Source organism: Mytilus galloprovincialis, chromosome 2 (assembly GCF_965363235.1).
Source record: "Mytilus galloprovincialis chromosome 2, xbMytGall1.hap1.1, whole genome shotgun sequence".
In the NCBI taxonomy this organism is placed as follows: domain Eukaryota; kingdom Metazoa; phylum Mollusca; class Bivalvia; order Mytilida; family Mytilidae; genus Mytilus; species Mytilus galloprovincialis.
This window is the reverse complement of record NC_134839.1, coordinates 113,852,952-113,876,436: the sequence shown is the minus strand read 5'-3', so window position 1 is coordinate 113,876,436 and position 23,485 is coordinate 113,852,952. Positions and strand designations below refer to the sequence as shown.

Sequence of the window (23,485 nt, the reverse complement as noted above, 5' to 3'; positions counted from 1 at the left end):
ATGATTATTTGATTATTAAGCCAAATATTTCATGATTATTTGATTACCTAGGACTGTATTTTTAGTTTATGATTATTTGATTACTAAAGATAAGCAAATATTTAATGATTATGTGATTATATTGGCAAAAAAATGGTGATTATGTGATTACTAGGACCCCCCCCCATGAGGGCCTCACAAGTGTTTTTTATTTGTCACAATCTGGTTAATTCCCTGTTGAAATTAGTTTATTAGTTTTTTTATTACAATCTGGTGAATTCCTTCTTGTAATAAGTTGACCAGTCATAAAACTCTGGAGCATGGCTATTGTACTCAGACTCAGAAATCAACCAATCAAAATACTTGATTTGATGTTTCGAGCAAATATTGTTTACTCCGAGTACTGAGTTTATTTTTATGAACGAGGACTCTGGTAAATACTAAAATATGAACAAACTTTGTCTACAACAAGGTAATTAGTGTTAAATGTTACAATCTGGGTATATAATTTTTCTGTTGGTTTCCCACTGATCTTTAGTAAATGTTTAAAAACTTTCAATTTTTTTTTTTAATTTTTGTTGCCTTTTTTAATTTTTTGGTAAAATTGAATACATGAATATTTATCCAACAGTAGTGAGCTACTGAACATTGTAAGTGAAAATGTTATTCCCCTCAATAAAATGATAAGTGATCTACTCCTTTAATTTGATCATAAGCAATACAAAAGCTACTAACTTCTATTATTATACTTCAATTTAGAATATCTTATACATGTAGTTCGTCCCTAAGGCAATAACAAATATTGAATGTATCAGAATTTGTTTAAAAACCATATAAAACCTCTTTTATCTATAATCAATTTTCTTTACAGATTTTATGAGAAAAGCAAAGATTCATTTTGTATATGATCAATATAGCCAGCGATCCAAGAAGATACTACAAATAAACACAGAACCAAGGTTCTAGAACAATTAAAGATAGCATAACAGTAATCAGTAACATGACTAGTTCTGACATGTAAAAGGAACAGGGTGGAAAATTAGCATATCAGAGACATCTACTTCTATATTACATAACATCCAAAAATCATATAGTTAGTCCTACATTACATAACATTCAGAAATCATATAGTTAGTCCTACATATCATATTATTCATTATAAAGTTTATCAAATGTCTATAAGACATCCCTCTTGTGCTGCCAGAAATATAATGCCTCCTTCTATTGCAGGCGGGGGCTTCGGTGGCCAAGTTGTATAAATAGTTCAACTACTGTAATCACTAGCCAGTCAACACTGAGGTTGTGAGTTCGACCCTGCTTGTGTAGGTGCACTCTACTTCAATCTTAATCGACTAGGAGTGTCAGTTTCCCTATCGAAGTCTGTGGTTTTCTCTGGCCACTCTGGCTTCCTCAATCCATGAAATTAGGCAAGAAAAAGCCAAAAAGTGGCTTTAAAACACCAACAATAAATCAATCAATGTAGGCACAAAGGTCTGTTACAAATATACACTCAACTGTTAATCAATAATAAAGTATATTCTAAGTCATATCTGTGTCCTTAAATCAATAATCTTGATCTACAATTTTTTGAGGGAACAGCTATACATAAAACACTTTGATGAAATAGATATTTGAGGGAACAGCTTTACATAAAACACTTTGATGAAATAGATATTTGAGGGAACAACTATACATAAAACACTTTGATGAAATAGATATTTGAGGAGACAGCTATACATAAAACACTTTGATCAAATAGATATTTGAGGGAACAGCTTTACATTAAACACTTTGAAGAAATAGATATAAGAGGGAACACTTATAAATAAAACACTTTGATCAAATAGCTATTTGAGGGAACAGCTTTACATAAAACAATTTGATGAAATAGATATTTGAGGGAACAGCTTTACATAAAACAATTTGATGAAATAGATATTTGAGGGAACAGCTTTACATAAAACAATTTGATGAAATAGATATTTGAAGGAACAGCTATACATAAAACACTTCTGATGAAATAGATATTTGAGGGAACAGCTTTACATAAAACAATTTGATGAAATAGATATTTGAGGGAACAACTATACATAAAACACTTTGTTGAAATAGATATTTGAGGGAACAGCTATACATAAAACACTTTGATGAAATAGATATTTGAGGGAACAGCTTTACATAAAACACTTTGATGAAATAGATATTTGAGGGAACAGCTTTACATAAAACACTTTGATGAAATAGATATTTGAGGGAACAGCTTTACATAAAACAATTTGATGAAATAGATATTTGAGGGAACAACTATACATAAAACACGTTGATGAAATAGATATTTGAGGGAACAGCTATACATAAAACACTTTATTGAAATAGGTATTTGAGGAAACAGCTCTGACGTTACGCATGATATTGGTGTCACTTTTTGTAACGTCGTATGTTAACGTCAAAGTCGTGTACTTTATTGACGTGATGTTTTATTGCCTTCTAGTAAAGTCTTTAAACACATTGTTTTTGTGAATAAAAGGAGATACTAAGGGTTAACACCATGTTCTCTGTAGGACAAAAGAAATTATGAGGTATACATAGTGTGTTCTATGAACGAAACAAGATGTTGGATATTCAGTAAATGGACATAAGGATTTGTCGCCTACGATTTGTTGTTATATATTTCATGTAAATCTACGTTTTTTCATAAAAATTATTCAGGGACAATTTCATGTTGGGGTTTTTTAATAGAAATCGGTACCAACAGAAGCAGAACTCTCATAGTTTTTTTTTTTTGGTAATATATTTGCTGTGCTAATTATCAATTTCTGATGATACACACAAAATTGATTTTCATCCTCAAATTTGCTTTATATTCCAACTTACTTAATTTGAAAAAAAAATAACTAAAGAAAAATTATGACCAAATAAACAAAATTATATTCTGCGTCTTTCAACACATGGTTTGCAAATGCCGTCAAAATGTAGTTTTGTATAAAATTATGATTGTTTTATTAGCTGACCGATTTATTTGTATGTTGAGAAAGCCAGGACTATTGAAAATATATGTATATGCGCATTGGAGAGGATGGGTATTGTTATATATTTAGATATATATATGTATTATATATGTGTAATTCAGTTTGATATGTTTTACGGAATTGTACAAGTGATGTCCGGAAATGCCTTTTTGTTTTATTCTCTCTTTTATTAAATGTCGTGAACGTAAGACGTGTTTTATTGATCTTAAAGGCAGTAGGAACGTTCTTCTTGCATTGAGCCCGAACACCAACAATTGTGGAACTATCATGTAGCTACATGTATAACGATCGATAAAATATACGTCACACCAAAGTTCGCGGTATCACATTCAGAGTTATTTTTTTTATATAGTTCTGTAGAGTTTTGAAAAGGTTAAATGGAAGACTAGTATGAAGTTTTGAACTTTTGAATTTCCTCGGAGTATTTTTGAGATTTCACTTTTATAAATAAGTATTTTGAACTTGACCCACGCTTTAACTGAAAATTAATTGATTGAGTGTTGGTGATTTACGCAATTTCAGCAGTCTTCTTAAGGAGAAGCATATGTGTATTTCTATCCAAAGTGCCCACAAAGAGCATTATTATATATAACATGTACAATAAAAGATATTTATTATTTAAGACACCAACAGAAAATAAGAAAAGAATTGCGTCCAAAATTTGTTTTATTTGCAGAGAAAACCGCAGTGCACAGAGAAAGCAACCAATCTTCGCCCGGAAACCGACACTTCCCAGTAAATAAGATTCATCGAATTTAAAACCTCGATGTTGACATCCTAGTGATCAGTATAGTGATCATCTATACTTCTTAGATCGCTCGGAAAACAAGGCCTCTGAAATTCTTTAAATAATAGAAAATGTATGGGTATGATTGCGGATAAGACAATTCTCTACCAAAGAATTTAACTATTATAGATAACAGTACGGCTCTCAACAATGAGCAAAATTGATACCGCACAGTAAGCTATAAAGGCCCCGAAATAAAATAAGGTAAAACAATTCAAACGAGAAAAGTAACGGCCTGATTTAAATACATAAAGTTCTACAAACGGGGAAAATGATATACAGCAACAAACGACAGCCACTGAATTTGGGACAGTCACATACAGAATGTAGCGATAAACATGTTTGCTGGCGCCAAACCCTCCCCTTACCTAAAAGTGAAACAGTACAACACATACCCTCGCACATTCAAAACTAGTATCATTTTCTTCCTTAATTAATGTGTCTCTAGTCGGATATTTTCTCGTCAAATAAATTTAGTCGACTTTCCAATAATGTAACTCCTTTGTAGTTCCTTAGATCGATAATGAGACAATTATCAGGCAAGAAGGGGGCAGAGTTTGGTGTTGTCTCACATAATTTGTTCATTCGTTCAACTCGTAAAATATTGCTGTTTGATTTTTTTAAAAACATAATGAGCAAAAATACTTTACCGATGTTTACTAGTAATGTACCGTAAGACGATACATATGCCTTTACTTATGTTAATTAAGAAACGTGAAATAAAATATATGGGAACGTTTGGAATGAATCATTTATGATGATTTTTTTTGTAATTTGAATGTCACTTGTTGCAGATATATAAAAAAAATCTCCAAATTGATTCATATCTGTTGTGCCGAAGTTTGCGTTAATTCCTAAAACGATCAATATTCTAATTGATACGAATATTATTCAAGTACTATTTAAATTTCCTCTTTGGTCTCTGGAAGATTTGTGTAAAAATGTTAAATATTTGTTGTTGAGTTGCTGTCTCATTGAAATGTACTCAAATCAGATTTTATTGAAATATTATGGTATATTAAAAAGAGAAACTCATTTCAACGAGGTGAAATCAAATTTAAATTATAAATTCATATTTTATATATATTCTCATAGTAAAATAAATACGTTACAAAAACAGACTAACGCAATTATACGTCGCATTACAAGTAAATGTCAAAAACGTCAAATTATCGATGCTGTGACATTTTGGTAGACCACCATGCGACCGCCTTCATTTTGTTGATTTTTAGATCTCTATTTACTTTATATACATCAACATGTTCCTTTTGCAAAGGAATTTGGCTTTATAGAGATGTTTTTCGAAACACTTATGTTGTTTTTACTCTTTTTTGAAGATAAGTAACTACTTGTCCTTAATAATTCTAAGAAAAATTAAAACGCTTTCATTGTGACATTTTGGTAGACACCCTTTCAATGCATTGATATTCGATACTAATCGATAAAAATATTATTTAAAGCATCGAGCATTTTCTTTTTTATTTGGAATTTATCATGCTGGCTTTATTCTCCGATCTAAAATGCAAAACACATTATTTTTCGTTGCTTTCTATAACCATCACCGGAATTACTAACGTAAAACGTTGGTTAAATTTGTTTGTGACGATAGACCTTTAAGGTTCATATGACCAATATTTTTTTGTTTAATGCTATAAATGAGATAACTGTCCGAATAAATGCTGTTCAGATGTAATAAAATAGAATGCATGTTATATTTTCTGACTAAATGAAAAGTTTTGCACATTTTTAATCAATGTTGATGATTTCTTTATAGAACAAGTTTTTTAAATGTTGTTGTGGCAGTGTACTTAAGGCTAGGTTTTTGGAAATGATGTCGATGTTTTCACGGGATTCGCTCATTTACATTAGATTTCTTTGCTTTCATAGAATTTTCCAAACTTGCTTTACAAAAGGATATGCGCTATCGTCAATTTGAGAATATAATATTCTCGCTATAAATGCATTCTAAACTGTTAAGCCGTAAGGGAGTGATATTTTTTCTTGGTGTCTACAATCAAAAATGACTTCTTTCAATGCCTACTCGGTCCAAAAATTGCGTTATTTACGTTTTAGACACATGTCACCCCAAAGCCCCTACGCTCCTCTTCTTGGTGTAGCAATATTATATTTTACATACCTATAAGTACCCGAAAAAAGAAGGAATACTCGAAGAACAACATTATGATGTTACCCGTCTACACGAAAAATACAAGATTTTTCTTGTTAGGATTAGGTAAACAGATTGACAAAACTGAATAAAAACCGATAAACTATCTGTAACTTAATTTTTGTAGAGCTTTAAATGTTTTTTACACATAATAACACTTGTCCTTCATAATATTTTTTCTTGTTTAAGGCCATTTTTAAGTGTCGGGTACGTGAAATCTGAAAACGTCACCAACATTGTGCGTAACGTCTATACATGAAACACTTGAAAGAACATATATACATTAAAAACTTTGAGGGAACAGCCACACATACTATATTTTTAGGAAACAGCTATACATAAAACACTTGGAGGGAGTAGCTATTATAATACATCAAACATTAATTCATTTCAAAGTTTTAACAAAATTATACATCCATGCCCACAGTAATTTTGTTCAAGTCTTTAAAATTCTTTGTTCACCAATACATAAGTATCTTGGCCATATGTTATGACTATTTATTGTTTTTAACTTTAGAAAGTACATCAGGAAAATGATTTGCAATCAAGGAAACTGTTAATGGAAGAAATCCTTCAGGAACTTATAATTTTATCAGCTTTATTCCTCAACACGTTTCTAAGATGCGATCATGAATTTTAAAGCTACTCAATACATAAAATTTATGACTGTTCATTATCTCTTGGGATATAAGGATCAAAGAAAAATCCTTTTTCCTCCTCCGACCAGCTTAGAATATCCTACAAATCTGGTAGGATTAATTACGGCAATGACAACCAATCAAGTTTGTTCTGACCTTCTCGGATATCTATGGAAGTATTGAGACATGTAAGAAATCTAATCAATCCATTCTCTCCACACATTATTACTGATTTGCCATCTACTAACATCCTAAACCAATTTGTTTTAACAACATCGTCTTCACTTTAATCTTACAAACTTACATTCTCATATTAAAAATCGGCAAAGCAAACAAGATCATTGGAACTCTTATTAGCAAACGTCATATTATATATGACAGCCGAGCACCAAGGTGTACATATTAGATTGCTTTCAAGTCGTCAGATTTTCTAACTTGCCTAAAGGAATCACTTGTTTTTACTTTGATAAAATGAGCCAATATTTGTACAATCTGACTAATTACAGCATTGAAACAGTTTATTGCTAGCCTCAAGTTTTAATCACAGTATATATATTATGACAACAGCCTGAGTCAGCCAACATCATAATGTGTGATTAAAGAAAATTTCACACTGCTTTTGTATTAAAATTTAAATTTCCAATTTAACTAGAATTGTACAAGACAAAAAGAAATGACAAAGTCAGCTGGAGGTCCTTAATTATCTCAACAGAAATTGATATACATACTGTTATCAAATTTACTTTTTCCTTCAATGAGAGACATTTTTATGAAAGGACAAAATACTCATCTATCCACTAATAAGAGCAATACAATTGAAAGGTATAAAAATCTAATATACTATCAAGAAGTGTTGTAACAAAATAATCCATCACTCTCTACAGACAAAGGAAATACAATTATATATTCCTATCTTAGTTAATTTGGTTAGCTTGTGATACAAATAACATCAAATTGATGAATTTACTATCCCACCAGCTGCAGAAACAAACTTAGTTATCCAATTAATTGAATTATAAAGAAACTTTTACAAATGTCTCCAGAATGTCACTGAAACTAACTAGCTATTTCTATTTCAGTTCTTTAACCACATGCCTTTCTCATTGTCCTATCAACCCTATTGTTGAAAACTTGTACTTTCTTTTCTAACAAAAATAGATATCAATCATGTCTTTGTCCCTTAAACTATCAAAAATGGGTGTAAAGTTATATTTTATATGAAAAACCAGATGCACCGCAGGGCGCAGCTTTATACGACCGCAGAGGTTGAAACCTGAACGAATGGGGCAGGTATGGACACAACATTCAAGCTAGATTCAGCTCTAAATTTGGATTGTGATTAAATAGTTGACACAGCATAGGTTTCGTACACAGAATGAATGTGGTCTAATAAACTTAAAATATTTTTTTTGCCTTTGAGCAATTCACTATGCTGTTGAATATAAAGCTTCTCAAAAAAATGTTTGAAGAAATTTTCTCTTTATTTATGAAATCTGAAATGAGAAAAATTTGTTATCACTGAATGGTATTGTCCATTTGACTTTTATATATTTGCAGAAAAAAATTCTTAAAAATTCATTTTTATAAATTAATAATTTTTTCCTTGATGTATGTTAATATATGGTATATATACGAACTCTGACTATTAATTTCATAATTTTTGGTCAATAATTAAAAAAGTATGCCATTAGGTCCCTATGTTAATTTTATTTCTTGAAGTGTTGATTACCTGATGGAGTAAGTATAAGTAGTGTAACGGCCTTCCAGACCACAACAAAAACAACATACATGTGCTTTTAATGTTTGTTTATTTGTTCCATGTGACTATACCAAAATGATCATCACTTTATAGTTTTGATTATTGATTTTATATCATTATATTTATATAAGTTAGCTTACTATACACAAGCTTTTCATGCTTTTAGCATGGTGAGTTGTTTAACAATACATTTACAAAGACGCACTGGATACTTAAAAAACAGATTTAAGTTAATATACATTCAGTTATTTATTAATGTGCAAAATGCACATCTTGGAAGCAAACAATTTAGGGGGAAAAAAAATGTTTTTATAGTTGGTAAATTCTGTCATAACTCATGTCCACTAACATAACATATATGAAGGTAAAAATATAAAACAATATTAATTTTCATATCCTTTCCCTATACAGTACTATTTTACTACATGTAGTTTATACTATATCTAATATTTTTTAAAACAGAAAATGGAAATTGCAGTTTCTTATCATAGATAGAACAATTATTGCAATCACATGACATGAAATCTAAGTTTGGTTGATGGTCAGTAGAGGTCATCTTAACATTCAAATATGCAAAGTCACATGGTACAAATAAACAAACATTAAAAGCACATGTATGTTGTTTTTGTTTCGGTTGGAAGGCCGTTACACTACTTATACTTACTCCATCAGGTAATCAACACTTCAAAAAATAAAATTAACATAGAGACCTAATGGGAAACTTTTTTGATTATCGACCCAAATTTATGAAATTAATAGTCAGAGTTCGTACATATCATATATTAACATACATCAAGGAAAAAAATATTAATTTATAAAAATGAATTTTTAAGAATTTTTTTCTGCAAATATATAGAAGTCAAATGGACAATAAAGATTGTTTTAATTTATCAGTTGGTAGTAAAAGTGAATATACATTGTATATTGTATAAAACAATGATTTAAGTTGATTCAACTACTATTCTGGACAAAGAAAGATAACTCCAATCAATTGAAAATTTCTTGCTATTGCGCAATACTGTGCAATTGAAAATATTTGCTATTGCACAATACTGTGCAATTGAAAATATTTGCTATTGCACAATACTGTGCAATTGAAGATTTCTTGCTATTGCGCAATACTGTGCAATTGAAAATTTCTTGCTATTGCACAATACTGTGCAATTGAAGATTTCTTGCTATTGCTGAATACTGTGCAATTGAAAATTTCTTGCTATTGCACAATACTTAATATAATAATTTTGGATCCTGATTAGAACCAACTTGAAAACTGGGCCCATAATCAAAAATCTAAGTACATTTTTAGATTTAGCATATCAAAGAACCCAAAGGATTCAATTTTTGTTAAAGTCAAACTAAGTTTAATTTTGGACCCTTTGGACCTGAATATAGACCAATTTGAAAACGGGATCAAAAATTAAGAATCTACATACACAGTTAGATTCGGCATATCAAAGAACCCCAATTATTCAATTTTTTATGAAATCAAACGAAGTTCAATTTTGGACCCTTTGGGCCCCTTATTCCTAAACTGTTGGGACCAAAACTCCCAAAATCAAACCCAATCTTCCTGTAGGGGTCATAAACCTGGTGTTTAAATTTCATAGATTTCTATTTACTAATACTAAAGTTATGGTGCGAAAACCAAGAATAATGCTTACTTGGGCCCCTTTTTGGCCCCCAATTCCTAAACTGTTCAGACCTCAACTCCCAAAATCATCCCAACCTTCCTTTTGTGGTCATAAACCTTGTGTTTAAATTTCATTGATTTCTATTTACTTATACTAAAGTTATTGTGCGAAAAACAAGAATAATGCTTATTTGGGCTCTTTTTTGGCCCCTAATTCCTAAACTGTTTGAACTAAAACTCGTAAAATCAATCCTAACCTTCCTTTCGTGGTCATAAACCTTGTGTCAAAATTTCATAGATTTCTATTCACTTAAACTTAAGTTATAGTGCGAAAACCAAGAAAATGCTTATTTGGGCCCTTTTTGGCCCCTAATTCCTAAAATGTTGGGACCAAAACTCCCAAAATCAATCCCAACCTTCCTTTTGTGGTCATAAACCTTGTGTTAAATTTCATAGATTTCTATCCACTTTTACTAAAGTTAGAGTGCGAAAACTAAAAGTATTCGGACGACGACGCCAACGTGATACCAATATATGACCAAAAAATTTTCAATTTTTGCGATCGTATAAAAAGTGTTGATCTGTTGCCATTGTATGGAGTACATATTTAAGACATCAACCCACCAGTAGTAAAATCAAACTACGTCTAGACTCTAGAGGTTATCTATAGACAAGTAACTTTAAAGGGGCACTAGCTACAAGATATATAAAAAATCTAAAGTATGATGTTTTTTTTGCTCAATCATTAATGAAAGTGAAATAGTTAAATAATAATTCACTGTTAGCAGCTGAAATGGTTCAATTTGACAAATTAAGGTAATAAAAATTGATAATGAATTATTCACTTGCAAGTGAATAACTTGACCTCATTAAACCTGTATTCATGTGAACTCCAATTTAACCTCATAGAAAAAGATAGAATAACGCATGCATAGTCCGTGTACGGTTATTTAAAGGAAAAGAATGTCAACAATGAAAGTGAAACAAAGGTAAATAATTTAATTGACTGATTCGATCCACAAAAAATCATTCTTATTTAGGAATCAAAGCGCGAAAGCGCTGTAAAGGCAGTTAATTACAGGTTGTGTGTATTTCTAGTCCAGTTATATCATTATCTTCCATAGAACAGAGGTGGTTTGTAGAATTTAAGATTTAGAGTTCTTTTGTACCTAGTTCACCTATATCTATAGTCTACTGTTTACAGTATATTTTCTGTGCCTCGCCATGAAATGCATTTTTAGCCATGGCCTTGTCAGTTTGCTTTAAATTTATGAGTTTGACTGTCCCTTTGGTGTCTTTCGTCCCTCTTCTTTAGACATATAAGAACTTTTCCTTTTCAATATTAATAGACTATTTTTAATTATTGATTGTATACGCATATTCTATGACCCCCATAAAAAATAGTTCACAAAGATTGACTAGTCTCTGTACTGTGTGTATAGCAAGAACATCAAGTAACATAATGGTAAATGTACATAGTAACACATCAACTTTTTTGATGACCATACCTGCCAACTGTCAGTATTTGCAGAGTATTTCCCCCATCGAGCTCAAGGCTCCCAAATGGAAATTTTGTAAGAGCAATTTTGTCGACTATTTTAAAGAAAACAATTAATTCAACAATGGCAATGAGCTTGTTTATGCACGAAGAAGCCAAAAACCACATTAGAATATATTTGAAGGGAATCCATGACAAATCGCCCCACTTTTTCACTAACTCGCCCCACTTTAAAAAAAAAAACTGCCCCAACCTGGATAACCAAATCGCCCCACTTGTGAAATGTGTTATATCCCTTAATATTACTCCTGCCAACTTGCCCCACCTAATAGAAAACGATATCTAGATAAATATATTATTAACCAGGAAGAATTTACTAATGCCAACTCGCCCCACTCATGTAAAAAGATGTTATCCCGTTGTATATAAGTTAAATTCCGTTAATATTACTCCTGCTAACTGGTCCCACCTAATGGAAATCAGTGAAATCTAGATAAATATATTATTAACCAGGATGAATTTAGTAATGCCAACTCTCCCCACTTCTGGAAAAAGATGTTATCCCGTTGAATACAAGTTAAATTCCTTATATTGCATTATGATACAATTAACAGGTTTCTTTTCAATTGTTACTAGAACACACCCGCGAAATCGCGGGCATTCAGAGCGTAGTTTAAAGTATGTAAAGTGTTCAGTGTTCTCCCCAGGCCGTTTTAGCGTCGCGGTACCGCGACGCTATATTTTTTCACCGTGATGCTATAATAATTCCCGCGACGCTATAATTATTTTGAAGATGCTATATTACTTGTCCTCAATTTTGAACTTTCATCTATTATCGATTGTGATCATAAAAATTATATCACCTTTAATTGTAATCCCTTTAAGTCGGACACTAAAGACAATTAAGAGATTAAATAGCCAGGTGTTAATTGCCCTCAGGGTGATAACTGTTTGGATGCGAATATCCCAAGCTGACACTTGTGACATGACTAATACCACGTGTCTGCAATCACCAATTTCGACATAGAAAAATGCAATCACAAAAACAATTCGAAATCTATGTATTGTATTGCGAAATTTCAAAAACGATTGTTTTTTAAAAGGTCGTTTATTTGTGCAACTCTCCAAAAAAATACTTTCTTTCTCTTCCGGTAATACGAGAGCGAGAATTTTGGTTTTGAGCTAAAATAAGTTTTATACTTCTTTAAAAAGTTATCATAATTGGCTTAAGTTTATGTTTAATTCATTTAATGCATTAAAAGCGTCTTATTCATTCACAATCTCTTGTCAAACAATGTTTATTCTCGGACTCATTTTCGTTAATTTTTCTGCGGCCGCCATTGCACATTTTTGTGTAATCTACGGATCGAAACCGGACCAGATATGACAAAAATCCGCATTTTCACGATAATGACAACAGACGGACGGTAGACAGAAAAAATAAACCAATAGAGAAAACTACGTATTAATAAACTATTTGTTAGATAACTTTGTTAAAAGTACGTATCATTTTGATGTAAAGATAAGAAACAACAGGGACTAATTCATTCAGTGCCATGAAACAATGAAATTCATAACATGATAAAAAAAGTTTTTAAATTGATATTTTTTTGGTACTTTTGCTACTTTATCTTTACTTAATATAATATAAAAAAAAAGTTAATTTTGTGTACTAGATATTTAGTTTTGTATATATACAGGTTGCACTATAATGAACCATTCATTCATTTGACTTATTGTTGGGTAACTGAAAGCACATATTTATTTTTATTTGGCACAAGAGGAAAAAAATAATTCTGTAACTATAAATGAATAAAGAAAACATAAACTGAAACAACTGTTTTTGTTGTTATAGTTTAATTGTATTAATGAATTGAACAATATAAACTAAAACATATAAAGGAAATAGAGCATCAACGCGACGCGACAAATGAAATTAAAAAATAAAATAGTTATTTTTTTTACGCAAAATGTGATGCTATCCAAAATTTCTGGGGAGAACACTGGTGTTGTTGGAAGAATTTTGTGAAATATTGAATGACTGGAGAATTTCAGTAAAATTATTATAAATCATAGGTTATTGGGGACAGGAATTTTTTTTTTTTAATCCCTCCTCCTTTATTTCCAAAATTCCCAATGTGTGGTTTTCTATCAATTTCAATATGAATATACATTTAGTATGTTATGAACATTTAAGTAAGGAGCCTGTACTTCAGTGGTTGTCGTTTGTTTATGCGTTACATATTTGTTTTTCGTTCATTTTTTGTACATAAATAAGGCCGCTAGTTTTCTCGTTTAAATTGTTTTACATTTTCATTTCGGTGCCTATTAAAGCTGAGTATGCGGTATGGTCTTTGCTCGTTGTTGAAGGCCGTACGATGACCTGTAGTTCTTAATTTCTGTGTCATTTAAATTTGGTCTCTTGTGGAGAGTTGTCAACATGGCAATCATACCACATCTTCTTTTTTTTGTAATCAATGAACTTTGTAAAAGATTTATTGACTGGAGAATTTCAGAAAAGGTATCAAAAGTGCACGAATAATTTTAGCGATTATCTGTATATTATGAACATTCACTATATAAATAAAGTGTATTTACTTTCAATTCTAAGTTTTTTAATCGATCCATGGTGATCATTGATATAGTATACAGACCCTCTCTATTTAATAAACTCTGTGACCACCGTGGATAGTAAACTTGAAAATGATAGCAGATAGAATTCTGAAAATACACTTAATTCGTAGTATATGTATGTTCAAAGTATACAGAAAAACGCAAACCGGAAGTATAATCTGACTTAAAATTTTGTCCAATGACGGGACAATATCCGGATGCCCTTTTTCTCGATTTTTTCCCAAAATAACTCAATCTGAATAATCATATGAATGGATGACAAATGCGACTATGCACTGTACCTATAGGACACAGAGGCGTGTTGATTAATTTATTGTGGAAAGAAGAGAAGCGACACCCAAAATGAGGTCTTCTCGTTTAATAGTATAGATGCAAATAACTAAGCTTCAAAACTTAGTTATTCTTCAACAATACATTTTTTTTTTTAGAATTATAATTTCAGTGTATCAATAATAGTAATTAAATAAATTTTCGGTTTGTTTATATTCTGTGTAGATTAGTTTTCATTAAAGTGGTGCGAGTTTTTATTTTTAATTATATATATATATATATTAATCTAAATATTACCGTTTTTTTTATAAGTAGGGCGGGTTGGCAGGAGTAATATTTAACATGATTTAACCAATTTCACATGTGGGGCGATTTGATAAATCAGTTTGTGGCGGTTTTTTTAAAAGTAGGCGATTAGCCAGTGGGGCAAATTGAAGGTTTTGTATGACTATATGAACCATCTTTCACGTAAAACCCCCATGTCCATTTTGAAAAGTTGGCAGATATGTTTCTACCTCCAGGCAAAATCTACCGGTATGAATGAAAAAGAAGTTTTCAATTAAGGCTCTGTGGCCATAACAGCTGTCTCATTAGCATTTTAACCACTTCCCATATTTGCAATTAAAACAATAGAAGAAAATTATTCAGCGCAAAAACAAAACTTACTTGTAAATATGAAATTCTCTTTACGGTATGAGTTTTTCTCATTGTTTGAGATTGTACAGTAGCACCTGTAACTGCTTATACCTATTTCTTATTCACTTTTGCTTGATAAACTCACTAAATTTCATGTATATACATTGTACCACATCTCCTTATTTTTATATGCATTCCAATAACATGAACAATTGTAATTCAATTCTATATACCAAAGCAAAATGAACTGCACCACTTTCATTCACTAGTATGCATCTTTTGGCAAAATACAAGTTCTTAAATGACACAAGATATATTTATTGATAAAAAAATAAAATTTAGTATACAACTCTTTAACAGGTATAAAATAAAAGCACAGCTGTGTCATAACTTGTGAAATCTGTGCTGAAAACATAGACATTGATGGTATTTGAGTAATTCCATATGTGAAGCTCAACATTAGCTCGTCAGTTGGTGGCGGACAGTTATAGTTCCTTCCTGCAGGCTAGGATGAATGACTTTTCAGGAAAACCAATTTCACAAATCAAAACTTTCCTCTAGATTTCTCCTACAATATTCATCCAGTTTAGTTCTTTTGGTTTAATTGGACACCGTCCTGATTTTTAATTTTGCAAACCATTCAGTCTCTTGCTTGCAAATGGTGCATGAAAATAGGATGGGTATGGCAGTAGACAAGTCTCTTTAAAGTGGGTTTGTGCCCTGAAAAAAAGTTTTATAACTTAAGTTTTTTTGAAACTTGTGCAACACACATACCTAAATAACTATAACATAGAAGAGAGCATCATTCGTGTCAATGTTTTGTTCCTGTTTACATTGTCATTGATATTTTTTCAGAAAGCCTGAGGCATAGCTCATGAATTCCTGTCATTACATCCTAAATTAACATAATTACTGCTAGAATAATTATCAGTATGATATACGTACACTATCATTGTACAGCCCAAGTCTTCAGTATATATAATTGTTGCATTCATTCACTCCTGTGTTCAGTCGTTCAAAAATATTTAAACATCAACAAATGAACTTTAATAAGGACAAGAAAACACTAGAAAAGATACGTACATACAACCCGTGTTTAAGTGTATTTGAAAGAGAAATATATCTGGTTAAACGATGTATAAAGGAGGAAAAAATTGTAGATATTGCATTACGATGCTTTCTACCTAATAGCACGTGGATATGTTTACATATTTAGACTTGACCCAGTATGACCCGTACCTTGTAGGTCACCGCCGTCGTTTAAACACCAGACTACAGTCGTGTATAAGACAATAAAATGCTTAAGCCTGTACTATTTGTGTGAAGTAAATGTGTTTTTTCTGTACATTTAAATTGTTTTACCTGATAGCAAGGACGTATATCTATCCGTTTCCTTCTCAATTCACTTTGTCAATTTCTTAGAGCTTCTTCAAAACATACGTATTACTGCGCCCGGAAGTGAAAAAAATATTAGAAATCCTCGTAAAATAATGCTATTTTCAATTTTGTGGAATCCATTTTGTTATATTTATTATATAAAGATAAAAAAAGTTACGATTAATTATGAATTTGCATATCATTATACGGAACGTTTATGGACTATTTTTCCATAGCTGTAAGTCGGTCATTTTGGCGGGAAATCATGTACACATACACACGTAGATTGGCTGGTACCTGATCGTAATGTTACACATCAGATATATCAAATAGCTAATACCCGGAACGTAGTACCGGGAACCAGGATAATACGTAGACAACATACATAACTAATACCGAAATTGAAAACGCTTTACGGTTTCTCGTTTATAAACCGAATTCCGCTTTGAATTATAGAAGATGCAATATTAATCATGTTCAGTCGACTTTTCATTGTTATATCAACGTCTGAACTAATTAAAAAATCTTTAGATGTCAGATAACACTCGAAATTGACCCGACCTCTTTCCACACGGAATACAAATAATGATAGTTTGTAGTCAGGTTGACTGCTTATAATGCAAAATACACATTAATAACAAGTTCTATAAAACGAACAATACACACTGATCGTTTCTTTAGTCCCCAATGTAAATGAAAGAAACAAAAACCATATCATACCATAAAAAGAAGAGGAGAAATTCGAACATTTCCGGATCTATTTCTGGCCAAAAGACCTCCTGCATAGATTGCGTATGAAAAGATGAACCTCATGACTTGAAAGTCAGGCCTTAAAGCACTGCCTTTAAAAAACGACGATAAACATAAATTTTTAATCTATAATACAAAATTAAGTAGACCTATAAAAATCCAACTGCACGAGTTGCTTAATCGTCTATTTATATCTATGTTTATGTTTACATCGCTTATATGGTCAGAGAAGGTCAACTTGAAATTTAATTATATGGTGTCATTGCTAAAATTCACACGAAACGAAGCTAAATCTTATCCAGACCATGGCCTGTAAATTGTTTATTTTATACTTTTGATAGTTTTGAAAAATGTTTTACATTGTTATAAATAAAATATGAGAATTTGAGTCAAATTGGTGAGCATGAATTTGACAGCTAGTGCCCCTTTAATATCACCTTTATTTTACCAACCCAAGTAGGATACCAACCCACCAATAGTAAAATCAAACTACGTCTAGAGGTTATCTATAGACAAGTAACTTTAATATCACCTTTATTTTACCAACCCAAGTAGGATACCAACCCACCAATAGTAAAATCAAACTACGTCTAGAGGTTATCTATAGACAAGTAACTTTAATATCACCTTTATTTTACCAACCCAAGTAGGATAACTTTTATAAATAACAAAATGGAATCTAGATTCTGAAAACGAGGGGGGGGGGGAGATTTTCCTTAACAGTTGTCTATAGAGTGTACTTACAGAAATGTCTCCCCGAAAATGTAATGTGCAATGTCTGACTCTCTATTTTATTCTTTTATTCTTCAAAGTTTAACAAAATTGAGAATGGAAACGGGGAATGTCTCATTAGACAACAACCTGACCAAAGAGCAGATTAAACAGCAGAAGGCCATCAATGGGTCTTCAATACATCAACAAAATTCTGCTTCAGCTGACCCCTAAACAAAAATATGTACTAGTTCAGTGATAATGGACGTCTTCAAGACTCACAAGACCATGCAATACATTTGTAATAGAAGGAAAGATAATAATACAAAACATGAATTCAAACCAGTCAAAAATATATTTCCCAGATATTAACGTTTATTTTTATTATTGGAGGAAAAACCCATATTCATATCCTTATAAATTTACATATCCTAAATAAAAATAACCTTGTAAACAAAAATAGATGGACAACTGAAATATGATAATTAAGTCAAAGGAATTTGACATATTTACATATACTACATAAAAAAGTTACTGAACATATTAACAAAAGTTATTGAGAAACAGGCCAAACCAAAATATCAATTTAAGAATAAAAACAAGAATGTGTCCATTTAGCACACGGATGCCCCACTCACACTATCATTTTCTATGTTTAGTGGACCGTGAAATTGGGGTAAAAACTCTAATTTGGCATTCAAATTAGGAAGATCATATCATAGGGAACATGTATACTAGGTTTCAGGTTGATTGGACTTCAACTTCATCAAAAAATACCTTGACCAAAAACTTTAACCTGAAGCGGGACGAACGGACAGACGGACGAACGGTACAACAGACGGACGAACAAATGGACCCACAGACCAGAAAACATAATGCCCCTCTACTATCGTAGGTGGGGCATAATAATAAGGTTATGTTCCTTGGACACGTAAATGGAGATTATACTCTTTAAAAGTAGTTCACATTTCAAATTTGCATACCCATCAATAAAAAAAAATAGAGATTTGGTATGGTTGCCAATGAGACACATTTTAACTGGACACCAAAGGAGGAGGATATGGACAGTTATAGATCGCTGTATGGTAAACTTTAAATAGCCTGAAATGACAAAATGTGAAACAATTTATGATTTTTTATAGAAGAGAAACAAATGTTGATTCAAGGTATAAACAATTGTAACTGAATTAAAACTACATGTTATCTCCCTCAAAAAACTTCTTAATTTCACTTTTACAATATTATATGAAATAGATACACAAAAACTACTGACGAATACAAATTTTGCCACGGATTTTATTTAATTGTAATATCAGTTCAAGGGGAATAACTCTAAACCTTAACTCTTGTTCCTCACAGATTTACTGCACTCAGATATTTAAATCTAATGTTAAAAAAGTTTGCTAGTTTTTACTGCTTCATTCTATTTGGATTATTGTCTTATTGACATCCACAACATCGCCTTTTATTCAGGCATAAAATTCAAAAGATGTACTGGTACTGGATGAAGACATATTTGCTTGAATTTTGCATCAATCACCAAAATTAATCATAATGTTTATTGCACTCATGGTTGTGAAAAAATATATCTGTATGTAAAACTTTCCCAACTCAGTTGAGAAGATTTGTCTCATTGGCAATCATACCACATTTTCTTATCTATATAATTGCTTATATTTTATGTATTTCTATATTAATAGCTCTTGTGGTATCAAATCTTGATTTAAGTGCTCTCAGTGTACATTTTCTGTCTATTAATATATGATTACAAGCTGCTCTGATAACACTGAAACAGACATCTTTTAAAATATTGGGTACATTTCCATGGAAAAGGTTAACAATGACATAACGATCACTGTATCTGAAGATATATTATCATTAGACATACACATTAAGTAGTATATTTTATCAAGTAAATTTATTGCTTGAGCCAAAGTTTTACAACAAAAAGATTTAATAGTCAAGATGTTTTGTTTTTACTTTTTTGCCAATAGAGAAAACTCTTAGAAACACTGTAACAATAATGCAGACATAGGCCCTTTATAGCTTGCTGTTCGGTGTGAGCCAAGGCTCTGTGTTGAAGGTCGTACCTTGACCTACCTATAATAATAAAATAACGAGGTCCAATTTATCAGCCGTCATGGGGTAAAAACGACTAATCCAAAGAATTCAACTTTATATAAAGCTAATATAGGACAATGGTGTTGATATAAAGTTACACCACTCCAGACCCTTTTGTTTTCCACATAATTAATATTGCCAATAATTAACAAGTTCGAATCTGATACCGGTACCAATAGTATATTCACCTCTTACCTATTACTTTATCTGCTCTACGTTCCACATCTGACAGACGCACAACCAAACAGTGTATTTAGGATTTTGCTATATACATGGGTCAAAATCATGGGGTTGTAGTATTTAAATCAGTATGACTTTCTAAGATGACAATACGAATACTAAAAATCTGGACTTGAAATAAGGCGTATATGTAGTTTTCAATTTGATAGCCAGCATGACGTAAATTATTATATATTTATTATCATGCATAATGCAAGCACTACCAATCTATTTACTGATAAAATTAACTTCTTTATCTTAGAGGAGACATTACTTACATATTTTCTGGTAGCTGTAACACTTGAATTAAGAAACTAATCTCTGAATAAATAACTTGGAAATTGAGGTCTCCAGTTGAAAGACAATCCTGTCATTAGAAGAAGAGAAAAACATTTTTAAATTACTTATTTTTAGTGTTGTCAACGGTTAACCGGTTAATCGGTCGAACGACCGAATACCGAATACCAAAAACGCTAACCGGTTAACTGGACTTTTTTCAATTTCGATAGATTTGATATAAATTTGTGTTGAAAATCAAATCATTAAATAGTTGTTTTATTTAAAAATTGTTGTCGTGGTAATTAGTTTGACAGATCAATTGTCCAGTATATTGATTGCTATTGTTAATCCTAAAAACATAAAATTAATTAGAGTTCGGGGCAGGATCTTTAAGAAACATAGTTAGTAAACATGTTTTTTAAACAGTAACTTTAAATCAGTAATGAGATTTAATTTTACTAATTACTTCATTATTTCGTTTTCGATCTAATATTGTGTGAACCTACATTTAAATGTGCAACCTCCGTAGTTCAATGGTTAGTCTTACTTTAAATTAAAAAATTGTGAAATGCAAACCAATTTGAATGTACTCAATGTATACGTGAAAGTACGAGTAACATGCTTAAAGAAAAAAGCAAACACAGTGAAAAAACAGTCGTACAGCATGTGCAATGACCTATAGTTGTTAATTTCTGTGTCATTTTGGTCTCTTGTGAAGAATTGTCTCATTGGTAATCATACCACATCTTCTTTTTTATAATTAATCATTTCAAATTGAAACACACCCCATTATTTTCAGAGACAACAAGAGAAAAGGAAAGAATAATCGGTTTCAGACATATGACATATTCAATTCTACGAGAATAAGATTTTGTTTTTGGATTTTTTAATCTGAAGTTGGTACAAACGCTATAGTTGATACGGTGTATTTGATTATTAAAAGTCAAACTTCGCCAGGAATCCTCACAGACATGCTTTATAATGCTAAAGGAAAAACTTCAATTCTAAAAGCGTATTAATGACTTGTTGTCAAATTGACACTCATACCACATCTTATATTTATGTGTAGGGTTCTATTGATAAGGCTTTCAAACACCAACTTAAATTACCGGTTAACCGGTTAATCGGTCGAACGATTATCCGAGTAACCGGTTAGGCAAAAGTGTACGATTTGACAACACTACTTATTTTACAAATCAATGTTCTAATTTTTCTGCCAGCCTATACCAGAACTTGGCAAGGGCAAGCGTCTATGTTCTTCTATTTAAGGGAGTATGTTCAATGTATTGTAAATCACAAAATTTCATCATCTCTGCAGTACAAACAAGATCTTAAAATTTAATCAATTACAGTATGATGAACTACATTTACAAATTCTCAAGAAAACTTTTGGTTCAGAATTCTTTCATCATGGTTGTAGATCTTTTCTTTGAAGTACAATTTTTTGCCTATTTTAAACAAAAACTGTTTCTTTCAACACCAATATACTATTTAAAACTTGATGTTGAATTGGTATTTTTTCTAATTTATAATGGAACAAAATACTTTTTCTACAAAATGAGATTTATTGAATGACTATATAATAATAAAATCTCATTTGATGGTAGTCCAAGTAATTATTATGTCTTGAAAGGTTATTATACTTTTATGCTTTGACACCTTACATATAAACAAGAGGCTGTCACAACGACAGTAAACTGGATTTATTAACATTTATTTGTGTCCTGGCAATATCACAAGAACCATTACTGATGAATGGTGAAAGTGAATATTGTCAATATCAAATTTGACCTCCTTTTTGTCATCAGTATCAACATATTAAAATTTGAAAAGCTTAGATTGAATGGTTCATGAGTAAATGCAACAATGTGAATGGAAACGCCATTTTACGATCTTTCAAGAACAATAACTCCTGAAAGGTAAAAGTCAAAATTGTCATTATTGAACTTGACCTCCATTTTGTCATCAGTAACAACATATAACAAGAGGCTGTCACAACGACAGCAAACCGGATTTATTAATATTTATTTGTGTCCTGGCAATATCACAAGAACCATTACTGATGAATGGTGAAAGTGAAAATCGTCAATATCAAATTTGACCTCCATTTTGTCATCAGTATCAACATCTTCAAATTTAAAAAGCTTAGATTGAATGGTTCATGAGTAAATGCAACAACGTGAATTGAATCACAATCTTTCAAGAACCACAACTCCTGAACGGTAAAAGTCAAAATCGTCATTATTGAACTTGACCTCTAATTTGCCATCAGTTACAACATATATAAAAATTTCAAAAGCTTTGGTTGAATGGTTCATGAGAAAATGCACGGACACGACTGGAAACACCATTTTTCAATCTTTCAAGAACCATAACTCCTGAACGGTAAAAGTCAAAATCGTCATTATTGAAGTTGACCTCTATTTTGTCATCAGTAACAACAAATTAAAATTTGGGAAGCTTTGGTAAAGCAGTTCATGCGTAAATGCACGGACACGACTGGAAACACCATTTTTCAATCTTTCAAGAACCATAACTCCTGAACGGTAAAAGTCAAAATCGTCATTATTAAACTTGACCTCCATTTTGTCATCAGTAACAACATATTAAAATTTGGGAAGCTTAGGTAGAACAGTTCATGCGTAAATGCACGGACACGACTGGAAACTCCATTTTTCAATCTTTCAAGAACCAGAACTCCTGAACGGTAATAGTCAAAATCGCCATTATTGAACTTGACCTTCATTTAGTTGTCAGTAACAACATATTAAAATTTAACCAGATGCTCCGCAGGGCGTAGCTTTATACGACCGCAGAGGTTGAACCCTGAACGGTTGGGGCAAGTATGGACACAACATTCAAGCTGGATTCAGCTCTAAATTTGGATTGTGATTAAATAGTTGACACAGCATAGGTTTCTGACACAGAATGAATGTGTTCTAATGAACTTAAAATTTTTGTTTTCTCTTAGAGCAATTCACTATGCTGTTGTATATTAATC

The 23,485-nt window shown here is 31.5% G+C and overlaps 1 protein-coding gene across 3 annotated transcripts in view; it reads right to left on the bottom strand.

Annotated features, from left to right (window-relative positions):
* Positions 1-23,485, bottom strand: part of LOC143065464 (zinc finger CCCH domain-containing protein 10-like) — a 125,594-nt gene that overhangs the window by 98,459 nt on the left and 3,650 nt on the right. For all 3 annotated transcript variants that reach the window (XM_076239040.1, XM_076239038.1, XM_076239039.1), the window contains exon 2: positions 20,484-20,572. The gene's annotated coding sequence lies outside the window, so the exon portion shown is untranslated. The remainder of the gene's footprint in view (positions 1-20,483; positions 20,573-23,485) is intronic.